This window comes from Mustela lutreola, chromosome 8, assembly GCF_030435805.1.
Source record: "Mustela lutreola isolate mMusLut2 chromosome 8, mMusLut2.pri, whole genome shotgun sequence".
NCBI classification, from domain to species: Eukaryota; Metazoa; Chordata; class Mammalia; order Carnivora; family Mustelidae; genus Mustela; species Mustela lutreola.
In genome coordinates, this window is record NC_081297.1 from 115,190,643 (window position 1) to 115,205,188 (window position 14,546).

The window sequence follows — 14,546 nt, forward strand, 5'->3', positions numbered from 1 at the left end:
ATTTTGAGGGGCGTTCTTAGTATCTCCTGGATTTTGATATTTGTTCCCTTTGCCATATTAGGGAAATTCTCTACAATAATTCTCTCCAATATACCTTCTGCTCCCCCCACTCTTTCTTCTTCTGAAATCCCAATTATTCTAATGTTGTGTTGTCTTATGGTGTCACTTATCTCTCGAATTCTCTCCTTGTGGTTTAGTATTTGTTTGTCTCTCTTTTGCTCAGCTTCTTTATTCTCTGTCATTTGGTCTTCCATGTCCCTAATTCTTTCTTCTGCCTCATTTATCCTAGCAGTAAGAGCTTCCATTTTTGATTGCACCTCATTAATAGCTTTTTAAATTTTAACTTGGTTAGATTTTAGTTCTTTTATTTCTACAGAAAGGGCTTTTATCTTTCCAGAGAGTGTTTTTCTAATATCTTCTATGCCTTTTTTGAGCCCGGCTAGAACCTTGGGAATCGTCATTCTGAACTCTAGGTCTGTCATATTACCAATATCTGCATTAATTAGGTCCCCAGCCTTTGGTACTGCTTATTGTTCTTTTTTTTTGTGGTGAGTTTTTCCTCCTTGTCATTTTGTCCAGATAAAGATTCACTTTCTCCTCCTCTGGAATTCTACTGTTCTCCTTGGTGAGTGAAGTTGGTCTTGGCTGGGTTTCTTGTTGATCTTCTGGGGGAGGGGCCTGTTGTAGTGATTCTCAAGTGTCTTTGCCCCAGGTGGAATTGCACCACCCTTGCCAGGGCCTGGGCTAAGTAATCCTCTCAGGTTTGCTTTCGGGAGCTTTTGTTCCCTGAGTGCTTTCCATAGAGTTCTGGAGGATGGAAATGAAGATGGCGGCCTCCCAATCTCCGGCCCAGAAGAGTGAAGAGCTTGGGGTTCTGCTCCTCAGTGTGCCCTCAGAGGAAAGCGCCCAACCGCCCCCATCTCCCTGGTCTCTGGTCACACTTGGAGGAAAGCGCCCAGTCGCTTCCCTCTCCGTGGCCTCCTGCCATGCTCCGAGCTCACCCAGCCTGTGCCCGGTTCAAGGTAACCCCAAGCTGAGAGCTCATTCCTTGGCTTTGTTACTGTAGCCAGCTTCCCTGCTCTAATACCTGTGAACTCTGTGACACCCCCAGTCCTTCTGTGACCCCACAGGATGTGGGGTTATGCTGACCCTGTGTGGGCTTCCCCCCGGTTTAGCGATGTCCCTCCATGGAACAGACTTTTAAAAGTCCTGATTTTGTGCTCTATTGCTCTGCCGCTTGCCGGGAGATGGCCCTTCCCCCCGCGGTCTCTCTTCCCTTCACTTTGGATTCACTTCTCTGCAGGTCCTACCTTTCAGAAAGTGATGAATTTTCTGTTTCTAGAATTGTTGCTCTTCTTCTCTTTGATTTCCCATTGGGTTTGTAGGTCTTCGCAATGGCTAGATAAGCTATTTAGCTGATCTCCTGCTACCTGATATCGTCTCAGCCTGCTACTTCTCTGCCATCTTGACTCCTCCCTGAATCGCCATAAATTTTTATCTTCAGGGGAACCTATTACTTTCTTCTTTGACTACCTAATCTCCTCCCCACTCAGAATCAGATGCCTATTATTCTACATAGAGATTCTTTTTTCCTGATTTCCTGGGGACATCTCTATCATCTCATGGGCTGACTGATCCCCACAAATTCTGATCACCTTGGTTGTGTAACCTGTGGAGCCATAGACTGTTCTAAGTGTCTTACATCTGTATAGTACTGTCAACTAGTCTATTGTCCATCATCTCATTTATTTTTTTTTAAAGATTTTTATTTATTCATTTGACAGACAGAGATCACATGTAGGCAGAGAGGCAGGCAGAGAGAGGAGGAGAAGCAGGCTCCCTGCTGAGCAGAGAGCCCAATGTAGGGCTCAATCCCAGGACCCTGGGATGGAGACCTTAGCCGAAGGCAGAGGCTTTAACCAACTGAGCCACCCAGGCTTCCCCTGTCATCTCATTTAATATCTGAGTAGCAAGTAGCTCCATTTCTGAAGGAAAAACTCAGGATCTAAGAGGTTAAGCATTTTTGTCAAGATCAGCCACTTTGTAGACACTTGGGCGATAATACAAGAGTTCTAGTCCCACTTTGGATACTTCTCTCCATTTAAACTACACTTCCTTAGGAGCCGGTAAGCAAACACACATTTCAACTCTGCTACTGCATTTATCTTTTCTACCTTCCAGTTCTTCAACTCTCACATGGGATTAGTAATATTGACCTCTCAGGATTTCTGTAAGGCTGACCCCTAGCAAGCATTCCATTATTATGCTGAAAGAAAGAAAAAGAAATCAGTTGAAGCAGAGGGTTAAGTCCTCAGAGAGAAACAAAATAATTATGAAATATTAATCTTATGTTTTGTTCTGTATAATTTTTTAGCCCCTCCCTAGATCTAAGAAGTTATCTGGGGTCTTTGGAGGCTTTGCCCTGAGGAAGAGTTTGTGGTACACAGTTAAAATATCTGAAGAGTACTTCTTCCTGTCTAAACTCATAGATTAAAATATGTTTGGTCCCTAAGATTAAAGGTTCATGAGATGAGTGGGGATTCTCAGTAAGAGTCAACCCATTCCCTTCCAGTACCTGAAAAAAGTGACAAGATCTTAAAAAAAAAAGTGTAATGGGCCCTGGAAGGCTGAATACTTGGCTCTTAGATTTTGGCACCAATGGCATTCTTGAGGTCCCAAGCATGCCAGAAGGGCTGCTACCTTTCAAGGACTCATTTAGGCTTAGATGATGAGGATTCTCTACAGCAATCTGGATAGGCTGAGCATGAAGGGCTCCTCTTCCATTTTAGTCAGCCACATAAATCACGGGAAACTCAAGAAAGCCCCAGGAAAGAGAGCAGTTGCCCACCAAATGACTGAGTTTTCATTTTCAAACAACCTAGTGAGATAGGACTCTAGTTAGTCTTCTTAATTCAAATTAATTAAACAATGTGATGTTCCTTTTTCACCTTATTTGGGGGACTAAGATTCAAATCCACTAAAACAGCACAAGAAAGAGAAGACAGGGAAGCGAGATTTATGACTAATGTAATAAAGCATTGGAACAGGAAGGAAGTCAGCATTCGAGAGAAGGAAAGAATGCCAAATTATGACTGAGAGTAAATGCCAAAGGGCAAGAGTCATGAATTTCTATTAATTTTATTAACCCTCCTGAGGAGGGATACCTTACCTTCTGGGTCATAGCCACCTATTGGACAACTAGTGACCAAGTGCCTTTTTTCTTAGAACGTTGGCTTAACTACTGGGATTTCATCAAGATCAAAAGCTTTTGCACAGCAAAGGAAACAGTTAACAAAATCTCCATCTGTTTCTTGATGATCACATATGAAATAACAAATGTCCTCTTTGTGAGCAACATTTCCATTATATGCATCTGGTGATAGAGAAAAAGAAATGTGTTGCCCTCTGGTTTATAGTTCCATTTTAGTAACTGAAAAAATATATAAAAATAGGAACACTGTGTGTATAAATAAGTAACTAGCATATTTCTTTCTGCTGTTGGTACTCATCATTTTCTAATAGTTAACAATTTAATATAATATGCTATGAAGCTGAACTTTATCATAAACTGAGTTTCTTAAATAAAACAAAAATCAACGTTCAAACTGATACTTTATTTCAAATGGTCTCTTCCAGAGTTAAATGCAGGGACAGGGTGCAATAATTCAGTCCAGCAAGTACTTACTATGCAACCACTGGGTACCAGCACTATTTTGAGAATTTGCCTTTAACCATAACAAGAGTAAAAATCTGCGTGGTCTTTTTTTTTTTTTTTTCAATCTACTTGGATATTTTCAAGCTGTTTGAATTTTTAAAAATATTTATGCTCAATGTGGAAGTGAAAGAGAGGGTCAGACAATATGCCTAGCTTAACAGTGGAGAGAATAAAATTCTCATTTCCTCTCTGCCTAGAAAAGCAACGAATAAACAAACAGATCTAAAGAAAAAAAATAGTTTTGTGATCAAAAGGCCCATTAGGGCACAAGTTTTTGTGGGTCCTTAAATCAGGAGTCATGAATTAGGTGAAAGCATCATGCTGATGGAGTGTCCACTGGATGGCTGTTGAGGTGCTGTTTTTGTCTACACAATGCAACGGACCAAAGCAATCAGTCTTTAATCATCAAGAGGAGTCCATCTGTGTGTTCTAATTAGAATGTCTGGAAAACCTGAAAAGCTCAAAATAAATATAACCAGGCTGTTCGTTCTTTCTTTCTTTCTTTCTTTCTTTCTTCTTATTTTTCTTCTTTTCTTTTCTTTTTTTTTTTTTTTAAAAGTGTAAGTCATCTCTGCTCCCAATGTGGGCTTGAACTTTTACAATCCTGAGATCAAGAGTCACATGTTCCACTGACTGATCCCACTGGTGCGCCTGTCTTTAGAAAATTAACCAACAAATTGTAGTAGAGTATAGGAATATATTAAAATAAAAGAGGAACAGTTGGGAATACTTCAAAAGAACGTGGTTGGTTGGTTTGTTTGTTTGGCAACTCTCTAACTCCTACATTGGCAACATCTAGGAGAGCCTCTTTGCTCCCCTGATCACAGCTTTGCACACATCAGATGCAACAGCTGTTTTAACTGGCACGTCCCCACAACCCTTCCTGACAGGAAGTGCGTTAGAACAGTGACTGTAATTCAAACTGCAGGATTTAGGGAGGCAGCATACCACTGACCACCCAGGATTGCAGCCAGAATGGGGGAGCTACCACTGCACCTTGGAGAAAGGAACATGTTGCTGCACCACCAGTCACACCACCAGCTGACTGGCATCCATCCTTCCCTGGTGGTCTTCTTCTCTCCTCATAATGACTTGCCTTGGTGTAGGACTCTTCGTTCAAAAGTGCCCAGCGTGATATATGAGCACCATCTTCTGAAAATGTGTGTGTATTTTGCACACACCGTTTCCATAGTTTCTAATGCCAGGATTACACAGAATATGTAGGGAGAACGAAATAAAAGGATGGGTTTGATTGCTGGCTAGTAGTACTGGTATATGGCAAAAGGATTAAATAAAGTATTTTTATTTTACAAATCAAAATTTTCAACCAGATCACTCGAGAATCGGACAACTTAACAATCCTACTGGAGTGACGTGCATTTATGGGGCAGGTGTTAGGCGAAGGACTGGAGTGCGAAAGGCATGAAGCGGTCTTTCAACATTTTTATCTCAAGGGAAATCTTACAGAACAAATGGCAGAGATGGATACTGAGCCAACAGATGACAAGAGGACTTGCTCCATTCTCTGGAAAATATGATGATAAGAAACAGATTTCAGCTGTTCTTTAAATTTTTTTTTTTTTTTCTCTACTGGACAACAAAGCTGCCAAGAAATGAGGATACACAGATAATGACACACACAGAACCCCTCCACCTGCATCACATCCTGACAAATCACAGCATTTCTTTGCTTCAAGGGCAGGAAATCATCTTCTCGTATGAAATATTGTATTCTACAGAAAAATCAAAGAAAACAAATGAGTATTTCTGTGACATTGTTTAGAAAATGGTTCAAAATAAGTCTCGAGTCAGTATTCAGAGGCTCACATAAACACTAGAGTAGAAGGAAGAATCGCACTTTCATCTCCACCAACATAAACAGACAAATAACAACAGATAACATTAAGAGAAATTAGGGTCCATATTGTATCACTGTATTTTAAGTACATATTAGTATTTAGCTCCTAGGCCTACCCCTGACATTTGCAGAGCCTAAGGCAAGAGCATCAATGGAACATTACACACCATCCACCTTTAAAATCAAGCAAACGCTTCTTTCCTTCTATTGTGACAAATATACTTTCATTAAAAAAATCAGAAAATATGTGTATAGCTAGGCTTTTTTCATATAACTTAATTTGGCAAAAGACCAAAGCCAAATGAATTTAATTACTACTGCTCATGTTGAGTGTTCAGTTGATGGGCTAGTGGTGTCTTCATAAGTCAAAAAGTAAAGAACTATAATACCTACATTTTTATGTTTTCTATAACATTCATTTTCTCAAATTCATCTCAGTAAACTCATTGTTTTTGAAATCAAGATTTTATATAGTTTTCTGATAACGACAATGATTTAAATAAGTATGCAATTATATTCAAAGCATAAAATTTGAATATATTTTCATTGAAAATGTGAATTTATATGAAAAATATCAACAAATTATTTCATTTTCAAACTAAATGATGGTTGTCCTAAAATGTTCATTCTAGGGAAAAATACAAATTATAATTAGTACATAAAAATACTTTAAATCAAAGTTATTTAAATAAATCTTATTAAATGAGATTACATAATATTATTATCATAAATAAGAATCAGTTAAGCATCCTACCGTTCAGGGTCCATGTATTTGCCAATGTAAAGAATCAGTATCACACTGTATTACCAGATCCACAGTACAAATTTAAAAGAAATAAATTGTTTAATATTCCACATCATTCTCTCGCTGCCATGTGCATCAGTTGAGAATACCACACTAAAGCTGTGAGCGTTGACAGAATCATGAATGGAAACATATAAACAAGCAAGGTATACCAGGACCTAAGGAATACAAGGTTGAAGGTGGTGAAAAAGTGGTTATTGTGGAACAAAAAATTACCCCAGCTGTTGGGCTACTTCATGAGGGGACTGTGATGGTCCAACATACAGAGTCCAAAGACGTTTGATAAACTTGGGCTTCATTCCAGTAGGTATGGCTCTCTGAGGAGATTCAATCTGCTTGGTGGAACACAGCCAAAGGAGTCCATAGGTATCAGGCTATCCAGGAGTCAAGAGATAGATGGAACTGTGGTTTCAAGTGATATATAGCAGAACCTCCATGAGTAGCAGGATGGTCCAGGTAACAGAGCTCAGACTCCGTCGACAAGCCTGTCAAAATGGGGAGGATGTCAGGGCTCCAGCCAAGTGAGCTTGGGTGCAGGGGAAAGCTCTATATCCATATGGGTTTTGAAATGATTACAGAAAACCAAAGCAGATGTCTGGATATATACATAGATTCAGCTAACACAACAAGGGTGTGGGGGAAAACACCGATTCAGTTGGCAAATGGTGGGAAACAAACAGGAAGCAGTGTGGACCCTGGGTCCCTTCCACTTGCTGATGGTGCTGATGTGTATTCTGCCATGGTAAGAATAGTTTCTGTTTTGGTTTGAAGTTGAATCTGAATGAAAGGGTATTTGTGATTATAGCTGAGTGGAGCTCATGAGGGCATAGGGTGAATGATTTTAAAATAGTACCATGGCATGGCACATTTTTTAAGTGCATTTATGGGATTGTGGGGGAAATTGTTTATTATGATTTTAATTTATAGGTCCAATATATTGGTGAGGTTTAATTTAACTTTAATTATGATGATATTTGACCTGATATTCATGGGTAAATTTTGTATTAAAACATTATGCAAATTTTTATTAATTTATTTTAGGTATATGTATATATATATATATATATATATATATATATATATATATAATGAATTTTGGAAACTCTTTATTATACATCTTAAGACTCCTGATACTGCTATTCCCTATGAGTGAATCTGGGGCCCTGTGATTCTCCAATTACCTTAATAGAGACCATTCTTGTGACAATGCTGAATGGCTGAAATTGTGTCCTGCATTTTAGCATCAGGTGTAAAAACAAATCTCTATTAGGAGACAAAGCTTATCCGTGAATCATCTCTGTCCATGAAAATGTAAATTTCTGAGACCCAGATCTTAAGAGGAAGATAAGGTATTTTCTTTCCAGTCCTGAAAATCAATTCTAGATTACTTTTACATTCTAAAGATGGTTTTCAGTGCTGTTGGTAACACTGACATTATATGAGATTTCAAAGAAAAAAGTTTTGAATTTGGAACTTGTTTCAAGGGACTGAGCTGGCAAAGGTAATGCACTTCTTACCTGTTCTTACTGGCTTACCTTCCAAAGATTTTGTCTTTATATGACACGGGAAGAGCATAATCAAGAAGCCAAGCAGCTACTTAGATTTCAGGGCACTACAAGTTAATAATAAGTGGCAATCAGTGAATCATAGGAAGTAAAAATCATTTTTATTGACTATTTTCCTAAAAAGGCACTATCTTTAATATTTCAACTCCATTGCAGATCTGAGCTAGGAAATGACCTCCCCTAAGAAAATGCTTTGGTAGAAAATCCATTTTGTTGATATTCAGGCAAATGTTCTGATTTTAACTATAGTTTCATATTATTTTCTGCTTATATCCATTAGAAAAATAGCCAGCAGATCAATCTACCTCTAAATACATGCTCCTATTTTGCTGAAATTATTTTACCAACAGTCAACTTATTGAAATAAGTGTCCATATTATAGAGGTACACTGTATTATGTATTTCAAAAATATATTTAGTAGAGTAACTTTAAAAAGACACATAAATGAATAATAATTCTTAGTTTGAATACTACCTAACGATCTGAAATGGCTTAAGAAAGGGTATTTTGCAAGTATTTATTAATTATCACTGAAAATTGATTTCCCAGAATCACTTTTAGAGAAAATTATGGTAAAACACATAATATGAAATCTACCTTCTTAAAAATTTTTAAGTGTACTGTGTGTATTGTTAACTCTATGCATTCTTTTTTTTTTTTTTTTTTTTTTTAAAGATTTTACTTGAGAGAGATAGAAATAGCATGCATGTGCCCACGGACACACACTCACCAGCAAGAGTAGGGGGAGGGTCAGAGGAAGAGGGATAAGCAGGCACCCCGCTGAGCAGGGAACCTGACGCTGGGCTCATCCCAGGACCCAGGGATCATGCCCTGAGCTGAAGGCAGACACTTAATCAACTGAGCCACCCAGGTGCCCCTATATGCACATTCTTGCATGCCTGATTGCTAGAACTTTTTTATACCCATTGAACAGGAACTTCCTACCTTCCCTCCCCAACCCCCCCCACCCCCGACAGCACTTGGCAATCACTCCCAGCATCACTTTTAATGAATAATCCTTTATTTAATATTATATAGTTCTCAAATTCTTCAAGAGTATCTATACATATTATTAAGGAGTTTTTGAGTTGCTTTTATTGAATAATTGTTTCCAGAATCTCTGAATGCTTTCCAGGGATGGATAGCCAATTTTTACTTCTTTGTTTTCTGGTGTTTCTGTTATAAAACATGATTTTTAAGAGGTATTTTGAATAAGATGATGAGATAGGAAATGTAATTTGTGTATCTTCATGTATACATTGTATTCTTTTATCTCTACATCTGGCCTCAAGGTAAAGGCTAATTTTTCTCTATCTACAATATGGTTTTAAAAGGTATTCCTTCATGTGAATCTGTGCAGAGTGGCATCCCCTTGCTTGGCTCTCAATACTAGATTGGGAGATAAAAATTTCCAACAGTGGGAGTTAGTCTGTTCCCTGCCTGAATCTTAGCTTCTTGGTGTTCTTGGCAGGAATTCACTACCTTTAGTATTTCTATCTTTTATATTCCAAATTCTTCATATCCTGCCAAAATTCAGTAGCCCTCTGGACTTTGCCTCCAGTTTTATTTATGCAAAACCTAAACATGATTTTGTTTGTATGACCCATGAGTCTATCTCCTTCCCTTCCATTATCTCATGAAAATCTCACCAGAGCAAAAACGAAGACACTTTGAAGTCCTTCCAAAAGCTGTTTCTTTGTCCCTTACAAAGGGACATTTAGCAGGTTAATATTGCCATCTAGCACAGGTTAATATTGTTGACCCTTAGTTTTGTCATTTGTGAAAAGACAGTAATAATACGGATTTGGCCAGACTATTGTGCGAATTATATTATATAGTATATTTAGAATACCTGGCATAGTATCAGTAGGCACATAGTAGGTGTTCAGCAAATATAAACACCTCTTTTTTCCTTTGTCTCCACATCAGAAACCCTACTTACTTTGGCTGTGGGTAAGAGAGACAGGGAGTGGGGAGGAGATTAGGAAAAACGTATTCAAACAAAGCACAGGTTTACCTGTGGGCAGCCATCATTTGTGGCTTTTAGTAGTATTACCTGGGCAAAGGATTGGCACCTGGACCCAAATCCAAGTTGAAGGATGGGTCAGCCAGGTGGGTGCTCATGATTTCTCCATTGAGAATACGAAATCATAACTGAAATAAATTGGAAATACAGCTCATATTTGGTTCTTTTCACAAATGTAAAGATGATTGACCCCTTGAATTGCAGCTCAAAAGTCACTTTGGGTCAGAATCAACCTATCTCCCCTGGGTATTTTGGGGGCATATTTCTGTAAGTAGGTGGTACGGTGTAATGACTGACCAGTCTCAACTGAGACTGAGGTCTGTAGGTGTTGGCAGCTGAAATGTTTAAACTGACTACAGCACATGATACACAATGTTGGTTGAGATCCAGGGATTTACAACTAAAGTTTAAACAAGTAAGATATTTTCAAAGATGCTGTCTTGTCCTGAAACATCACAAAAATAAAACTTATGATAGAACAGGAACCATAGAAGAATGGGAAATGTTCTGCTGGCTTGAATGCATGAAAGGGCATAGGGGATGGGAGGAAGAGATGAGAAACTGAAAATACAAGAAAAAACTTGTAAATATATACACTAAAATCACTTATCTTTTGTGAGTGCTAGTGACTAGTGCTATGCATATGACAGTTCAGATCTGAACAATAAAAGCTAAAAGTACAGATCTGAGCAAAAAAAAAGCTAAAGTGTTGTGTTACTTCCAATGTGTATAAGTTTCTCATTTTGAACATAAATACATGTTGAAGATATTGCTTAGAAAGGGTGACATCTGCCTGTCTCAATCCTACCTGCCCATTGTACCAACCTGTATCTTAGGCCATAAATGTTCACTCTACTTCTCACACAGAGAACTCACTCAAAGAACAGACAAAATCACATTTTTTAGACCTACATACCCACACATACATAATCACATACTTATATATAATATACCTGAGAAATAGATAAGTCAAAAAGTGGTGAAAGAAAACAAGCCCCAAATGATAGGGGCTTATAGTAACAAGTGGAAATACAATTTAAAAATTTTTAATTAAATAGGGGAGGGAACAACTTTGAAAAAGAACAAATTAATAAAAATGACAATGCTCAACTTCAAGACTTATAAAGCTTCAGTAATCAAGGTAGTTTGATTATGGCATAAAAATAGACAAAAGAATCGATGGACAGAATATATATTCAGAAATAGACTTACATACATGTGCCAATCCATAAAGATGCAAAGGCAATTCAGTGGAGAAAATAGACATTTTTAGCAAATCATGCTGGAATAATTAAATATCCAAAGACAAAAAGAGAGAGAGAGAACTTTAAGCAATACTTCATCCCATAAACAAAAACTAACCTATAAGGGTTATAGATCTACCTCTAAAACCCCAAACTATAATACTTCTAGAGAAAAGCAGGAGAAAGTCTTTGTAACCTTGGATTAAGGAAACATTTCTTAGATACAAGATTAAAAACATGATAAAAAAAGATCAATTGGACTTAACTCAAAGTTAAGAATGTCTGCTCTTTGAAAGAAATCATTAAAAGAATGAAAAGAGAAGCCAAAGGCAGAAAGAAAATGTTTGCAAATTATATATCTAATAAAAGGCTTGTATTTCAAATAAAGAATTCTCAAAATTTAATAATAGAAAGACAAAGCAATTTTTTTTTAATGGGAAAAAACGTCATATTTGAAGCATGGAAGGACTTTAGGCATTGTTGCTAATTTGCAAATGGAGGGGAACTTCTGAGAAGGAAGGTGGTCTGCCTCTAAAATCTGAGGCAAGGAAATACCAAGCTCAGTCCTACAGTTGCAACTCATTCAATCACCTGAATGAGTTGGGAAGTGGGTTCTTCTCCAGAGCCTCCAGGTAAAAGCCCAGCTGTTCTACACCCTTCATTTTCATCTACACCCTTCATTTTCATCAAGTCGAGCCATGCTGGACTTGTCACTGCAGACCTGAGAACTCATAATTTTGCTATAAGAAGCCAACAATTAGGGACACATGGGTGGCTCAGTTGGTTAAGTGTCTGACTTTTGCTCAGATTATGATCCCAGGGTCCTGGGATCAAGTCCTGTGTTGGGCTCCTTGCTCATCAGGGAGCCTGCTTCTCCCTCGGCTGGCTGCTCCCCCTGCTTGTGTGCCCTCTCTCTCTCTCTCTCTCTCTCTGTCTCTGGCATATAAGTAAATAAAGTCTTAAAAAAAAAAAGAAGAAGAAGAAGAAGAAGAAGAAGAAGAAGCCAACAATCACAGCAACAAAAGAGATGGGGCAAATGATTCGAACAGACTTGTTACCAAAGATGTGTGTGTTAAAAATGAAAATGAGCAAATGGAAAGATGCTCAAAATCATTAGTATTAGGGGAAGGACAAAAGTGAAATGTGGTATCACTCCACTCTGGTAGGAGGTCTAAAATTAAAACGACTGACTCTATCAAGTGTTGGCAAAATGTGGACAAGTGGAACTGTCACAAGCTGATGGTAGGAATGTGAAGTGGTGTAACCACTTTGGAAAACAGGTTGGCAGTTTCTTACCATAGCAGACACTAGGGGACTGAATGACTCAGCCATCCCACTCCTAGGTGGGTATTTACCCAAGACAGATGAAAACATGTGTCCATGCAAATTCTTCTCATGAATGTTCATAGCAGCTTTGTTTGCAGTAGCCAGAAACTAGAAAGAATTCAAATCCTCATCAACAGATACATGGATAAACAAATTGTGGTACAGCCATACAAGTAGGATGTTACTCAGAGATAAACATAAATGAACTGTTAATACACACAAAACTTTGAAGAATCTCAAAATAATTATGTTGAGTGAAAGAAGCCCCCCTCAGCAAAAGAAGGACACAGCGTTATTTCCATTTATATGAAGTTCTAGAAAATGCAAATTCATCTATAGCCACATTAAGCAGATCCGTGTTTGCCTGTATCACGTTTGTGACATAAATTACAGGAGACGCTTGGCCAAAAATCAGCTTGGAATTGATGAATCTAATGTCTTCATCATTTGTCCACTTCAACTGGGGACTGACTTTCAAACAGACTGCCAAGAAAATAAATGTCTTAGCTTCAAATCTACCGTTGCAGATAACCTGTTTTCTTAATAGTTTGTCTGTCTCAGGGCAGATCTTAACATAGGTGAAGGTGACTTTGTTGTTTCATGCATTAAGATTTAAAAGTTCTCCTGAAATGATTGTAACATTATGTGCCAATTATACTCTAATTAAAAAAAACGATTTAAATGTTTTCATTGGGCAAAATATGCAAAAATAATAGATTCTAAAGGACAAAAAAGAAAGAAGGAATAAACATTTGGAAAAAAATATAGGGTGGTGGAAATCTATATGCAAGACTTTAAGTATATCATTCATTTATAATTATTAAATAACAGTACTACACATTATAAGATATTTATTCATTGAAATGGGGAATTTAAATCTATTGCAAAAGTTTTAAATACACTGGCTTCCTATCATATATTATTAGATTAATAGACCAAACTCCAAATAGACTTTCTAGTCATTTGACAGCAATAATGAATGGATTAAAAATGCTTTATGAGGTGCAAATTTGTAGCGGGGTTTTTAACATGATAATATTAAGTCAATTATAAATGCTTTATTTGGTTTTTCCAAATTGTGATTTGCACTAATACTTTCATTACTTTGCTGGAGTCTGGGTTATGTTCCTTATCTCAGCTATTTTTGTAACACACGATGGGGATTATGTTAGAAAAAATGTCTATACATGATTTGAATACATCTTTTTAGAAGATTTATTTATTTATTTAATATAGAGAGAATGTATGTGCGCAGGGACATGGGGCTGGGTCCCAGGAACCCCAGACTGCAACCTGAGTCAGAACTAAGAGTCAGAAGCTCAGCCAGAACTGAGCTACCCAGGTACCCCTGAATAAATCTATTTTTAAAAATATATGTGAAGTTGAAGTGTTGGGGCACCTGGGTGGCTCAGTGGGTTAAAGCCTCTGCCTTCAGCTCAGGTCATGATCTCAGGGTCCTGGGATCGAGCCCCACATCGAGCCCCACATAGGGCTCTCCACTCAGCGCTCAGCGGGGAGCCTGCTTCGCCCCCCCCACCTGACTCGCTGCCTACTTGTGATCTCTGTCAAATAAATGAACAAAATCTTAAAAAGATACATATGTGGAGTGTGTATTTTATAGGGAAGGGTTTCTAGTATATAGTCTGTGGAGTCTGCAGGTTTTGATAGCAGGTTTGGGGGAAAAAATTGAAAAGTGGTTGATAAGGGAAATTTTAAAGCATTTTATCCCTACTCATCTGAGGGAGGGTAGAAGAGGAAGAAGATGAATTTAGTCAGAGTACCGTGGCAATAGCCAGGAGCTCCTTCTGAAATAGACCCTAGTGGGAATGTGGTGTTCTGACAGCAGAAGGAACATTGGACTGATGTTGGTTGGTTAAAGCATAGCCTTCTTTCATTTTCATTAAAGCATAGCTTTAATGGTTGTTAAAGCATAGACTTCTGGAGTTAAAAGACAGACGTTCCAATGTCAGATCCACCACTAGAGGCTTCCGGACTATGAACAATTT